At 39.3% G+C, this 16,165-nt stretch overlaps 1 pseudogene; it reads right to left on the reverse strand.

The window, feature by feature from the left end:
* The window catches only part of LOC116868567, a 99,693-nt pseudogene that overhangs the window by 35,078 nt on the left and 48,450 nt on the right, over positions 1-16,165 (reverse strand).

Raw genomic sequence — 16,165 nt, forward strand, 5'->3', positions numbered from 1 at the left:
CTTCAGTGGAGCTCTGATGAAATCTTTTTTATGCACATAAAAAATGTGATTGTCTGTCTTCTTGCTGCTTTATCGTTAGAGTTCTTTAAATATTCTCTCAGCCATTGCAAACTTCTTAGAGGGACAGACAGTAAATGCCTTATGGCTGCCAGCCATCAGGTCTGGGCTGCAATCACTTCTCTCTGACACCTCAGCCTGAAAGAAGCCACCGATTATAAACTTGATTAGTACAAACAGGCAGTTGTCTCCAATCCAAGTCCTTCATTAGATTTCACGTGAGAATTATTTTCTCCCAGTCAGTAACCTTCCTTTTCTTTTTATTAACAGTATCTTTTGAAGAATAAACATTTTAAAGCTTCATGAAGTCAAATGGATCAATGTTTTCCTTTATCGATTGTGTTTACCCTGTCTTATCTATAAACTGTCTGCTAATCCAAGACCAAAAAGATTTAGTTTTGTGTCCCCCCCCCACAGTTTTTTCTAGAAGCTTTATTGGTTTGGATTTTATATTTAGGTATGAGCCATCTGATCATTGTTCTTAGTATTTTTGTGTGTGTTGTTCAGTAATATTGATATTAGGTAATATTATTTTAGGAAGGAGATTATGCTGGGTGAAATAAGTCAGAGAAGGTCAATATGGTTTCAGTTATTTGTGGAACATAAGGAATAGCATGGAGGATATTAAGAAAAGGAGGGGAAAAATGAAGCGGGCAGAGAATCAGAGCGGGTGAGGACTATGGACTCTGGGAAGCAAAGAGAGGGTTATAGAAGGGAGGAGGGTAGGGGGACAAGTGAGCCCAGTGATGGGTATTAAGGAGGGCATGGATTGCATGGAGCACTGGGTGTTATATGCAAACAATGAATTATGGAACATTGCATCAAAAACTAAATGATGTACTGTATGGTGACTATTATAACACAATAAAAAAGGACAATATTAAATTTTGTGTGTAAAGAAATAGTTAAGAGTCTTCTTTTTTTTTTAACATACTAGTATCTAATTATTTCATGGTCATTTGTTGAAAAGATGATCCTTTCCACATTGAATTGTTTTGGGACCTTTGTCAAAAATCACTTGGCCAGGGCAGAGAAGTAGCAGGCTGAGATGACACCAGGTAGCAGGAGATCAGCTAGATAGTTTATCAAACCATTCTGAACACCTACAATTCCAATAGGAGATAGAAGTGAAGAAGAGCAGCAATTCTAGAAACAGAAAATCGACCACTTTCTGAGAGATAGGACCTTCAGAGAAGTGAATCCAAAGAGGGAAGATAGACCACAGGGCAGGGGCTGGCTCCCAGCAAGCAACGGAGCAATGGAGCACAAAATCAGAACTTGTAAGTCTGCTCCACTGAGGGACATTGCTCCAGAGGCTAAGCTGAGGTCAAACCCATGTGGGGACAGCATGGTCTCAGTTCCTGTGGGCTCACAGAAGGATCGGGGTTGTCTGAGTTTCACAGAGCTCACAGGTATTAGAGCGGGAAAGCAGGCTACAGAGACAGAGCTGAGGAGTGAGCTCTCAACTTGGGGTTACCTTAACTGTGATCCGTGGCACAGTCAGGCCACTGCTCCGTGAGCCCACAAGATCAGGGGAGACCCCCCTGGAAGAGTGCAGGGATGATAAGTTTGGAGACTCCAGGTAGGGCTGTGTGCCAGAGACAGAGATGCATGGTCACAGGCTGGGTGAGCTCAGAGCACAGATGGAGGCCAGGGAGACAGAAGTGATTGAGCGCTTTTCTCTGAGGGTGCACTGAGGAGGGGGGCCCTGAGCTCTTGGCTCGTCTGGACTGGAGATTGGAAGGCCACCATTTTCATTCACTTCCTCCAGAGCTCTACGGAAAGCGTTCAGGGAACAAAAGTTCCTGAAAGCGAACCCTAGTGGTTTACTTAGCCCAGCCCCTGCTAAGGGTGGTGCAATTCTGCCTCAGGCAAAGACACTTGAGAATCACTACAACAGGCTTCTCCCCCAGAAGATCAGCAAGAAATCCAGCCACCACCAAGTTCACTTACCAAGGAGAACAGTGGAATTCCAGAGGAGGAGAAAGCAAAGCATGGAATTCAAGCCTTTCTCCACATGATTCTTTAGTCTTGCAAAGTTAATTGATTTTTTAAATTTTATTTTTTCTTATGCAAAATTTTTTTAACTTTTACTCTTTCCTCTTTTAACATTTTTAACTAGTTTATCTTAACAATACCTTTCATAAAAAAATCTTTTTTGAACCTTCATTATTATAGTTATATTTTAACCTTCATTGTATCTAACTTTGTTTTTTGTATACACATAGGGTTTTTTATTCTAAAAAAATCTGGGATAAAACTTCTTCTAATAGATCAAAATATACCTTAAATCTAGCACAGGGCTTTGTCCTAGTCTCCAGCCTGAGCAAATTCCCTCCACTTTCTTTTTCTTTATTCTCCCAACCAACTTATCTTATCAACTCCTCTTTTAGAAATTTTTTTAAAAAATTTTTCAACTTTATAGTCATATTCCATCCCTTCATCGTGTTTGCCCTTATTGTGTGTGTGTGTGTGTGTGTGTGTGTGTGTGTGTGTGTATTTTATTCTTTAAAATTTTGGGAGGTAGTTTCTTCTAAGGGACCAAAATACTCCCAAAGTTAAGTGGGTGACTCTGTTCTATTTACCAGTCTAATATATATATATATATATATTTTTTTTCCTTTTCTTATTTTTTTTCCTGAACTTCTTTTTACCTTCTTTCTTCCACCCACAATTTGAGGTCTCTTCTGATTTGGTTAAAGAACATTTTCCTGGGGTCTTTGCCACTCTTTTAGTATTTTATTCACTCCTTCATATATTCTTCTCTGGATAAAATGACAAGGCAGAGAAACTCACCACACACACAAAAAAAGAACAAAAGACAGTAAAGAAGGCTAGGAACATAATCAATATGGACATCGGTAATATGTCAGATCTAGAATTCAGAATGATGATTCTCAAGGTGCTAGCTGGGCTCAGAAAAGGTATGGAAGATATTAGAGAAACACTGTCTGCAGAAATAAAAGCCCTTTCTGGAGAAAAAAGAACTAAAACCTAACCAAGTTGCAATCAAAAAAGCTATTAATGAGGTACAAAAATAATGGAGGCCCTTACTGCTAGGATAAATGAGGCAGAAGAGAGAATGAGTGATATAGAAGACCAAATGACAGAGATTAAAGAAGTTGAGCAAAAGAGAGACAAACAACTGCTGGACCACAAGGGGAGAGTTTGAGAGATAAGTGATACCATAAGATGAAAAAGCATTAGAATAATTGGGATTCCAGAAGAAGAAGAGAGAGGGGAGCAGAAGGTATATTGGAGAGAATTATTGTAGGGAATTTCCCTAATATGGCAAAGGGAACAAGCATCAAAATCCAGGAGGCATAGAGAACCCTCCTCAAAATCAAGAAGAAAAGGTCCATGCCCCATCATCTAATAGTAAAATTTACAAGTCTTAGTGACAAAGAGAAAATCCTGAAAGCAACCTGGGACAAGAAGTCTGTAACATACAATGGTAAAAATATTAGATTGCAGCAGACTTATCTAGACTTGGCAGACACCTGGCAGGCCAGAAAGAACTGGTATGATATATTCAGACATTTAACCAAAAAAAAACATGCAGCCAAGATACTATATCCAGCTAGGCTATCATTGAAAATAGAAGGAGAGATAAAAAGCTTCCAGGACAGACAAAAACTAAAAGAATTTGTAAACACCCAACCAGCTTTACAGGAAATATTGAAACATCAAACATTGGACATCAAAAGAAAGCTGGAGAAATGTCTGTTCATGTCTTCTGCCCATTTCTTGATGGGATTATTTGTTCTTTGGGTGTTGAGTTTGCTAATTTCTTTATAGATTCTGGACACTAGCCCTTTATCTGATATGTCGTTTGCAAATATCTTCTCCCATTCTGTCAGTTGTCTTTTGGTTTTGTTAACTGTTTCCTTTGCTGTGCAAAAGCTTTTGATCTTGATAAAATCCCAATAGTTCATTTTTGCCCTTGCTTCCCTTGCCTTTGGCGATGTTCCTAGGAAGATGTTGCTGCGGCTGAGGTCGAAGAGGTTGCTGCCTGTGTTCTCCTCAAGGATGTTGATGGATTCCTTTCTCACATTGAGGTCCTTCATCCATTTTGAGTCTATTTTCGTGTGTGGTGTAAGGAAATGATCCAATTTCATTTTTCTGCATGTGGCTGTCCAATTTTCCCAACACCATTTATTGAAGAGGCTGTCTTTTTTCCATTGGACATTCTTTCCTGCTTTGTCGAAGATTAGTTGACCATAGAGTTGAGGGTCTATTTCTGGGCTCTCTATTCTGTTCCATTGATCTATGTGTCTGTTTTTGTGCCAGTACCATGCTGTCTTAATGATGACAGCTTTGTAATAGAGCTTGAAGTCCGGAATTGTGATGCCACCAACTCTGGCTTTCTTTTTCAATATTCCTTTGGCTATTCGTGGTCTTTTCTGGTTCCATATAAATTTTAGGATTATTTGTTCCATTTCTTTGAAAAAAATGGATGGTACTTTGATAGGAATTGCATTAAATGTGTAGATTGCTTTAGGTAGCATAGACATTTTCACAATATTTATTCTTCCAATCCATGAGCATGGAACATTTTTCCATTTCTTTGTGTCTTCCTCAATTTCTTTCATGAGTACTTTATAGTTTTCTGTGTATAGATTCTTAGTCTCTTTGGTTAGGTTTATTCCTAGGTATCTTATAGTTTTGGGTGCAATTGTAAATGGGATGGACTCCTTAATTTCTCTTTCTTCTGTCTTATTGTTGGTGTAGAGAAATGCGACTGATTTCTGTGCATTGATTTTATATCCTGACATCCAGATGGCCAACAGACACATGAAAAAGTGCTCCATATCACTCGGCATCAGGGAAATACAAATCAAAACCACAATGAGATACCACCTCACACCAGTCAGAATGGCTAAAATTAACAAGTCCGGAAATGACAGATGCTGGCGAGGATGTGGAGAAAGGGGAACCCTCCTACACTGTTGGTGGGAATGCAAGCTAGTGCAACCACTCTGGAAAACAGCATGGAGGTTCCTCAAAATGTTGAAAATAGAACTACCCTATGACCCAGCAATTGCACTGCTGGGTATTTACCCTAAAGATACAAACGTAGTGATCCGAAGGGGCACGTGCACCCGAATGTTTATAGCAGCAATGTCTACAATAGCCAAACTATGGAAAGAACCTAGATGTCCATCAACAGACGAATGGATAAAGAAGATGTGGTATATATATACAATGGAATACTATGCAGCCATCAAAAGAAATGAAATCTTGCCATTTGCGATGACGTGGATCGAACTAGAGGGTATCATGCTTAGCGAAATAAGTCAATCGGAGAAAGACAACTATCATATGATCTCCCTGATATGAGGGAGAGGAGATGCAACATGGGGGGTTAATGTGGTAGGAGAAGAGTAAATGAAACAAGTTGGGATTGGGAGGGAGACAAACCATAAGTGACTCTTAATCTCACAAAACAAACTGAGGGTTGCTGGACAGAGGGGGGTTGGGGGGGGGTTATGGACATTGGGTAGGGTATGTGCTATGGTGAGTGCTGAAAAGTTTGTAAACGTGGAGATTCGCAGACCTGTACCCCTGGGGGAAAAATATATATATATATATGTTTATAAAAAATAAAATTATTAAAAAAAAAAAAAAAAAAGAAAGCTGGAGTGGCAATCTTTATAACAGATCAATTAGATTTTAAGCCAAAGACTAGACTAAGAGATGAGGAAGGACACTGTATCATACTCCAAGAGTCTGTCCAACAAGAAGATCTAACAATTTTATTTTATTTTTTGTTTTGCATTGCTTTATTTTTTATTGCTTTCATTTGCAAATATCTTCTCCCATTCCGTGGGTTGCCTCTTTGTTTTGTTGACTGTTTCCTTTGCTGTGCAGAAGGTTTTGATCTTGATGAAGTCCCAAAATTTCATCTTCGCTTTTGTTTCCTTTGCCTTTGGAGACATATCTTGAAAGAAGTTGCTGTGGCTGATATCGAAGAGGTTACTGCCTATGTTCTCCTCTAGGATTCTGATGGATTCCTGTCTCACATTGAGGTCTTTTATCCATTCTGAGTTTATCTTTGTGTATGGTGTAAGAGAATGGTCAAGTTTCATTCTTCTGCATATAGCTGTCCAGTTTTCCCAGCACCATTTATTGAAGAGACTGTCTTTTTTCCACTGTATATTTTTTCCTGTTTTGTCGAAGATTAACTGACCATAGAGTTGAGGGTCCATATCTGGGCTCTCTACTCTGTTCCACTGGTCTGTGTGTCTGTTTTTATGCCAGTACCGTGCTGTCTTGGTGATCACAGCTTTGTAGTAAAGCTTGAAATCAGGTAACATGATGCCCCCAGTTTTATTTTTGTTTTTCAACATTTACTTAGCAATTTGGGGTCTCTTATGATTCCATACAAATTTTAGGATTATTTGCTCTAGCTCTTTGAAAAACACCAGTGGAATTTTGATCGGAATGGCATTAACCATATAGATTGCTCTAGGCAGTATAGACATTTTAACAATGTTTATTCTTCAGATCCAAGAGCATGGAATGGTCTTCCATCTTTTTGTGTCTTCTTCAATTTCTTTCATGAGTGTTCTGTAGTTCCTCGAGTACTGTTCCTTTACCTCTTTCTTTTTATTTTCTTTTCATTGCTTTTTCTTCTTTTATTTTTTTTAAATTTAATTTCTTTTCAGTGTAACAAATTTCATTGTTTATGCACCACACCCAGTGCTCCATGCAATATGTGCCCTCCATAATACCCACCACCAGGATCCCCCAACATCCCACCTCATCTCCTTCAAAACCAGGTAGATTTTCAGAGTCCATGTTCTCTCAAGGTTCATCTCCTCCTCCAATTTCCCTCAACTCCCGTCTCCTCTCCATCTCCCTATATCCTCCAAGTTATTTGTTATGCTCCACAAATAAGTGAAAACATATGATAATTGACTCTTTCTGCTTGACTTATTTCACTCAGCATAATCTCTTCCATAATGGACTCTGAAAAACCACCTGAGGGTTTTGAAGGAGTGGGGGGTGGGAGGTTGGGGGAACCACGTGGTGGATATTAGTGAGGGCACGTATTGCATGGAGCACTGGGTGTGGTGCAAAAACAATGAATACTGAAACTGAAAATAAATAAAAAATTAAAAAAAAAGATTATCCACCATGACCAGGTGGGATTCATCCCTGTGTTGCAAGGATGGTTCAATATTTACAACTCAATCAATGTGATAGAATAAGTCAATAAGAGAAGAGAGAAGAACCACATGGTCCTCTCGATTGATGCAGAAAAAGCATTTGACAAAATCCTGCATCCATTCCTGATTAAAATGCTTCAAAGTAGAGGGATAGAGGGAACATTCCTGAACTTCATCAAATCTATCTATGAAAGACCCACAGCAAATATCATCCTCAATGGGAAAAAGCTTGTAGGCTTCCCGTTGAGATCAGGAACACGACAAGGCTGCCCACTCTCACCACTCTTGTTCAACATTGTATTAGAAGTCCTAGCAACAGCACTCAGACAACAAAGAGAAATAAAAGGTATCCAAATTGGCAATGAAGAAGTCAAATTCTGTCTCTTCGCAGATGACTTGATACTTCATATGGAAAACCCAAAAGACTCCATCCCCAAACTATGGGAACTCATACAGCAATTCAGTAACGTGGCAGGATACAAACTCAATGTACAGAAATCAGTGGCTTTCTTATACACTAACAATGAAAACACAGAAAGGGAAATTAGAGAATCGATTCCATTTACTACAGCACCAAGAACCATAAGATACCTGGGAATAAACCTAACCAAAAAGGTAAAGGAACTTTACTTGAGGAACTACAGAACAATCATGAAAGCAACCAAAAAAGACACAAAAAGATGGAAGACCATTCCAATGTCTTGGATCAGAAGAATAAACATTGTTACAATGTCTATACTGCCTAGGGCAATCTCTACGTTTAATGCCATTCTGATCAAAATGGCACCAGTATTTTTCAAAGAGCTGGAGCAAATAATCCTAAAATTTGTATGGAATCAGAAGAGACCCCAAATTGCTAAGGAAATGTTGGAAAAGAAAAACAAAACTGGCGGCATCACATTGCCTGATTTCAAGCTTTACTACAAAGCTGTGATCACCAAGATAGCATGGTAATGGCATTAAAACAGAGTCAATTATCATATGGTTTCACTTATTTGTGGAACATAAGAAATAGCATGGAGGACATGGGGAGTTAGGAGAAGGGAGTTGGGGGAAATTGGAAGGGGAGGTGAACAATGAGATACTATGGACTCTGAAAAGCAATCTGAAGGGTTTGAAGAGGTGGGGGGGGTGGGAGGTTGGGGGAACCAGGTGGTGGCTATTAGAGAGGGCACGGATTGCATGGAGCACTGGGTGTGGTACAAAAACAATGAATACTGTTATGCTGAAAATAAATTTAAAAAAAGATTAAAAAAAAACAAACAAACAGATCTAACAATTTTAAATATCTATGCCCCTAACATGGGAGCAGTCAACTATATAAACCAATTAATAACAAAATCAAAGAAACACATGGACATAATACAATAGTAGTAGGGGACTTTAACACTCTCTTCACTGAAATGGACAGATCATCTAAGCAAAGATCAGCAAGGAAATAAGGCCTTAAATAACACACTGGAACAGAGGGACATCACAGATACATTCAGAACCTTCCATCCCAAAGCAACAGAATACACATTCTTCTCTAGTGCATATGGAACATTCTCCAGAATAGATCACATCCTGGGTCATAAACCAGGTCTCAACTGATATCAAAGGATTGGGATCATTCCCTGCATATTTTCAGACCACAATGCTCTGAAGCTAGTACTTAATCACAAGAGGAAATTTGGAAAGAACCAAATATATGGAGACTAAACAGCATCCTTCTAAAGAATGAATGGGTCAACCAGGAAATTAAAAAAGAATTGAAAAAATTCATGGAAACAAAGTAATAAAAACAGAATGGTTCAAAATCTGTGGGACACAGCAAAGGCAGTCCTGAGAGGAAAATATATAGCGATACAAGCCTTTCTCAAGAAACAAGAAAGGTCTCAAATACACAACCTAACACTACACCTAAAGGAGCTGGAGAAAGAACAACAAAGAAAGCCTAAACCCAGTAGAAGAAGAGAAATCATAAAGATCAGAGCAGAAATCAATGAAGTATAAACCAAAAGAACATTAAAACAAATCAAAGAAACTAGGAGCTGGTTCTTTGAAAGAATTAATAAGATTGATAAACCCCTGGCCAGACTTACCAAAAAGAAAAGGGAAAGGACCCAAATAAATAAAATTGTGAATGAAAAAGGAGAAATTACGACCAACACCAAATATACAAACAATTATAAGAACATATGAGCAACTACACACCAGCATATTTGACAATCTGGAAGAAATGGATGCATTCCTAGAGACATATAAACTACCACAAAATGAACCCAGGAAGAAATAGAAAACCTGAACAGATCCTTAAACAGTAAGGAGATTGAAGCCATCTTCAAAAATCTTCCAACAAACAAGAGCCCAGGGCCAGACGGCTTCCCAAGGGAATTCTACCAAACATTTGACGAAGAATTCATTCCTATTCTCCTGAAACTGTTCCAAAAACTAGAAATGGAAGGAAAACTTCTAAATTCATTTTATGAGGCCAGCATCACCTTGATCCCAAACCAGACAAGGATTCCATCAAAAAAAAAAAAGAGAATTACAGACCAATATCCTTGATGAACACAAATGTGAAAATTCTCACCAAAATAGTAGAGAATGTATTCAACAGGACATGAAAAGGATTATTCACCACGACCAAGTGGGATTTAATCCAGGGCTGCAAGGTTGGTTCAACATCCACTAACCAATCAATGTGATACAATATATTAATAAAAGAAAGAACAAGAACCATATGATACTCTCAATAGATGTTAAAAAGCATTTGACAAAGTACAGCATCTTTTCCTGATCAAAACTCTTCAAAGTGTAGGGATAGAGGATACATACATCAATATCATCAAAGCCATCTATGAAAAACCCACCGGGAATATCATTCTCAATGGAGAAAAACTGAGAACTTTTCTGCTAAAGTCAGGAACATGGCAGGGATGTCCATTATCACCACTACTATGCAACATAGTACTAGAAGTCCTAACCTCAGCAATCGGACAACAGAAAGAAATTAAAGGCATCCACATTGGTAAAGAAGAAGCCAAACTATCACTCATTGCAGATGATATGATACTATATGTGGAAAACCCAAAAGACTCCACCCCAAATCTGCTAGAACTTGTACAGGAATTCAGTAAAGTGTCAGGATATAAAGTCAATGCATAGAAATCAGTTGCATTTCTTTACACCAACAACAAGACAGAAGAAAAAGAAATTAAGGAGTCAATCCCATTTATAATTGCACCCAAAACTATAAGGTACCTAGGAATAAACCTAACCAAAATGGCAAAGAACCTATACTCAGAAAACTATAAAGGACTCATGAAAGAAATTGAAGACACAAAGAAATGGAAAAATCTTCCATGCTCATGGATTGGAAGAACAAATATTGTGAAAATGTCTATGCTACCTAAAGCAATCTACACATTTAATGCAATCCCTATCAAAATCCCATCCATTTTTTTCCAAAGAAATGGAACAAATAATCCTAAAATTTATATGGAACCAGAAAAGACCTTGAGTAGCCAGAGGAATATTGGAAAAGAAAACCAAAGTTGGTGGCATCTCAATTCCAGACTTCAAGCTCTATTATAAAGCTGTCATCATCAAGACAGTATGGTACTGGCACAAAAACAAACATATAGAACAATGGAACAGAATAGAGAGCCCAGAAATTGACCCTCAACTCTGTGGTCAACTAATCTTCGACAAAGCAGGAAAGAATGTCCAATGGAAAAAAGACAGTCTCGTCAACAAATGGTGATGGGAAAATTGGACAGCCACATGCAGAAAAATGAAACTGGACCATTTCCTTACACTACACACGAAAATGGACTCAAAATGGATGAAGGACCTCAATGTGAGTAAGGAATCCATCAAAATCCTTGAGGAGAACACAGGCAGCAACCTCTTTGACCTCAGCCACAGAAATTTCTTCCTAGGAACATCACCAAAGGCAAGGGAAGCAGGGGCAAAAATGAACTATTGGGACTTCATCAAGATCAAAAGCTTTTGCACAGCAAAGGAAACAGTTCACAAAACCAAAAGAGAACTGACAGAATGGGAGAAGATATTTGCAAACAAATATCAGATAAAGGGCTAGTATCCAAAATCTATAAAGAGCTTAGCAAACTCAACACCCAAAGAAAAAATAATCCAACTAAGAAATGAACAGACATTTCTGCAAAGAAGACATCCAGATGGCCAACAGACACATGAAATAGTACTCCATGTCACTTGACATCAGGGAAATACAAATCAAAACCACCTCACACCAGTCAGAATGGCTAAAATTAACAAGTCAGGAAATGACAGATGCTGGCGAGGATGTGGAGAAAGGGGAACTCTCCTACACTGTTGGTGGGAATGCAAGCTGGTGCAACCACTCTGGAAAACAGCATGGAGGTTCCTCAAAAAGTTGGAGATAGAGCTACCCTTTGACCCAGCAATTGCAGTACTGTGTATTTACCCTAAAGACACAAATGTAGTGATCCAAAGGGGCATGTGCACCTGAATGTTTATAGCATCAAGGTCCACAATAGCCAAATTATGGAAAGAACCTAGATATCCATCAACAGATGAATGGATAAAGAAGATATGGCATACACACACACACACACACACACACACACACAATGGAATACTATGCATCCATGAAAAGAAATGAAATCTTGCCTTTTGCAACGATGTGTATGGAAGTAGGGGGTATTATCCTTAGTGAAGTAAGTCAATCAGAGAAAGACAATTATCATATGATCTCCCTGATATGAGGAAGTTGAGAAGCAATGTGGGGGGTGGTTGGGGGGTAGGAGAAGAATAAATGAAAGAAGATGGGATCAGGAGGGAGACAAACCATAAGAGACCCTTAATCTCACAAAACAAACTGAGGGTTCCCAGGGGGCAGGGGGCAGGGAGAGAGTGGTGGGGTTATGGACATTGGGAAAGATATGTGCTATTAAGTGGGATAACCTGGTGATTCACAGACCTGTACCCCAGGGCTAATAATACATTATATGATTTTTTTATGTTAATAAAAAATAAAAAATTATTTAAAAAATCACTTGGTCAAATATGTATTATGCATGGGTCTTTTTTTTCCATGCAAAATCAAATTTTATTTTTAGAATATTTTTAAAAGTGTTTATTATTAAAGTTGTCATACAGTGCTGTATTAGTTTTAAATGCACAACACAGTAAATTGAAAGTTCTATGCATTGGGCAATGTTCACCATAGTAAGTGTAGTCACCCTCTGTCACCACACAGCCTTATTCCAGAACTGTTGACTGTATTCCCCTGGGCTGTTCTCACATCCCCATGGCTTATATGGTGAGGAAGTTTTTTTTTAATAATTTTTTTACTATGTTATGTTAGTCACCATATAGTACATCATTCGTTTTTGATGTAGTGTACCATGATTCATTGTTTGCCTATAACAAACAAAATGCCACATGCAATCCATGACCTCCTTAATACCTATCACTGGGGTAATCCATCCCCTCATCTGCCTCTCCTCAGTTTGATTCCCAGAGTCCATAGTCTCTCATTGTTTGTCTCCCCCTCTGATTCTCCACCTCTTTCATTTTCCCCTTCCTTCTCTTAATCTCCTCCATGCTATTCCTTATGTCCCACAAATAAGTGAAAACATATGATAATTGTCTTTCTCTGTTTGACTTATTTCACTTAGCATAAGCCCTTCCAGTTCCATCCATGTTGATGCAAAAGTTGGGCATTCATCCTTTCTGATGACTGAGTAATTTTCCATTGTATATATGGACTACATCTTCTTTACCCATTCATCTGTTGAATGGGATCTTGGCTCCTTCTACAGTTTAACAAAATCCTAGCTAATAGGATCCAGCAGTACATTAAAAGGATTATCCATCACCACCAGGTGGGATTTGTCCCTGGGAGGCAAGGGTGGTTCAACATTTGCAAATCAATCAATGTGACAGAACACAAAAGTAAGAGAAGAGACAAGAACCACAGAGTCCTCTCAATTGATGCAGAAAAAGCATTTGACAAAATACGGCATCCTTTCCTGTTTAAAACCTTCAGAATATAGGGATAGAGGGAACATTCTTCAGTTATTTAAAAACCATCTATTTAAATCCTATAGTGAATATCATTCTCAATGGGAAAAGCTGAGAGCCTTTCCCTTAAGATCAGGAACATGACAAGATGCCCACTCTCACTACTTTTGTTCAACATAGTACTGAAAGTCCTAACAACAGCAATCACTCCATAGTCATATAATGTTCAACAAAGCAAGAAAAAATATCCAATGGAAAAAAGACAGTCTCTTCAATAAATGGTGCTGGGAAAATAGCACAGCCATATACAGAGGAATGAAACTTGGCCATTCTCTTACAGCATCAACAAAGATAAACTCTAAAAGGATGAAAGGCCCCAGTGTGAGACAGGAATCCATCAAAATCCTAGAGGAGAACATAGGCAGTCACCTCTTCAACATCAGCCACAGCAACTTCTTTCAAGACACGTCTCCAAAGGCAAGGGAAACAAGAGCAAAAATAAACTTTTAGGACTTGAGCAAGATAAAAAGCTTCTGCACAGCAAAGGAAACAGTCAACAATAAAGGAGACAACCCACGGAATGGGAGAAGATATTTGTAAATGACACTACAGATAAAGGGCTAGTATCCAAGATCCATAAAAAACTTCTCAAACTCAACCCCCAGAGAACAAATGATCAAGTCAAAAAATGGTCACAAGACATGAATAGACACTTCTCCAAAGAAGACATACAAATGGCTAAGAGACACATGAAAAAATGTTCATCATCATTAGGCATCAGGGGAGACCCAAATCAAAACCTCATTGAGATACTGCCTTACATCAGTTAAAATGGCAAAACTGACAAGACAAGAAACAACAAATGCTAGAGTAGTTGATGAGAAAGGGGAACCCTCTTACACTGTTGGTGGGAATCCAAATTGGAACAACCACTTTGGAAAATATTATGGTGCTTCCTCAAAAAAGGTGAAAATAGAGCTACCCTATGACCCAGCAATCACACTACTGGGTATTTACCCAGAAATACAGACAGAGTGAAAAGAAGGGCCATATGCATTCCAATGTTCAAGGCAGGGAACTTTTGACAGATATAAAGAAGTGGTTCAATGGCAATAAGACCTCCAAAAAGAATCACACATTTAAGGAGTAGTCAGCTCTATGGCAAAGGCAGCTGTCTAATCAGTAAGTTCTGGACAATTTATCTCAATGGGAGAAAAAAAAATAACATCCCTACCATCTCTAACACACACAAGCACAGAGCTCAGAAGAATAAAGCTAGATCAAAGGTATAAACAGAAAGAGCAAAACCTCATCAAAAATTGAATGCTTTTACAATGGATGAATGGATAAGGAAGATGTGGTCCATATACACTATGGAGTATTATGCCTCCATCAGAAAGGATGAATACCCAACTTTTGTGGCAACATGGACAGGATTGGAAGAGATTATGCTGAGTGAAATAAGTCAAGCAGAGAGTCAATTATCATATGGTTTCACTTATTTGTGGAGCATAACAAATAGCATGGAGGACATGGGGAGATGGAGAGGAGAAGGGAGTTGAGGGAAATTGGAGGGGGAGATGAAACATGAGAGACTATGGACTCTGAAAAACAATCTGAGGGTTTTGAAGGGGCAGGGGTGGGAGCTTGGGGGAGCCTGGTGGTGGGTACTTTGGAGGGCACATATTGCATGGAGCACTGGTTGTGGTGCATAAATAATGAATTCTGTTACACTGGAAAGAAATTAAATAAAGAAAAAAAAGAAGAAGAAGAAGGGATGGCAGAGGTGGGCACAGTGGGGAGGCAGGAACAGGCATTGTGGTGGCCCCAGAGCCTTCTCTGTCTGAACGCTGTCCTGGAGAGGCCCAGGACTCCATGATTTGAGGAGGAAAGACATCCCCTGCCTCCATGATGTCAGATGAAGGGGATTATGATGAAGGAATGACCATGAGACTTTTAACACTTTTTCTTTCAGATTACCAAATGGACAGGCAAGGGAGCTACAAGCTGAGAAGCTACTGGGCCAGTTGCTTGGGATTCCCAGAGCTTATGGAATCCACAAGCATGTGCTCATTCCTGAGGCTCATCCCATCCCAGTCTCACCAGGCTGCACTCCTGCTGATGTAGAGGCTCAAAGACATGGTGTGGAAAGAGGTTAGAGATTTGGAGATGGTGATGATTTTTGTCTTCAAGGATGGAAGGGGCTCCATTACCATTTTGATGAGACACTGGATGTGGCTAGGTCCAGGCTTGACCTTGGGCATGGGGGATTTCCTTACCTGAAGCCATCTCAAAGAGGGCTGACAGCTGAGGGCCATCTCCTCAGGCCTGGTGTATCACAGGATCCACCACCTCTGCAGAGCCCCTTCAACCCAACTTGCTTGGGAACAGGACACGGATTAACTTCATCCACCACTGAGGTCTTAAAGCTACCCTACCTCAAGCACCCAGAGTTCCCTGACTCCACCTGATCTAACCTGGGCTTCACTAATTGGAAACATTTAGAGTGAATACCATGGGGAACTGAGAAGCAGGTTCTTCTGGGATCTCTGGGTGTGAGGCTTTGGAGTGAGCTCTAGCAGAGGATAGAGGACAAAGAAAGGAAAAGGAACCTTAGACCTGTGAAGTAAGTTAAAATCTGGGTATAGAAACACAGATATCTCCCCACCACACATTTCCTTGAATTGCCCTCCAAGGGAGTACAAGAGGCAGAGATCCAGCTGAGGACAGGTGTTGACATGTTTTCTTAGAATAGAGTTACTTTTTTAGAACAGTTTTACATTTAGAGAAAAGCTGAGACAATCACACAGATTTCCAGTATATAGGTGCACACAGTTTCCCCTATTTATAGCATTTGACAGCAATTTGTTACATCTGTTATAATTAGTGAACCAATATTGGGGCATTGTTATTAACCAAAA

Source organism: Lontra canadensis, unplaced genomic scaffold (genome assembly GCF_010015895.1).
Source record: "Lontra canadensis isolate GAN:19392208 unplaced genomic scaffold, GSC_riverotter_1.0 scaffold16, whole genome shotgun sequence".
In the NCBI taxonomy this organism is placed as follows: Eukaryota; Metazoa; Chordata; class Mammalia; order Carnivora; family Mustelidae; genus Lontra; species Lontra canadensis.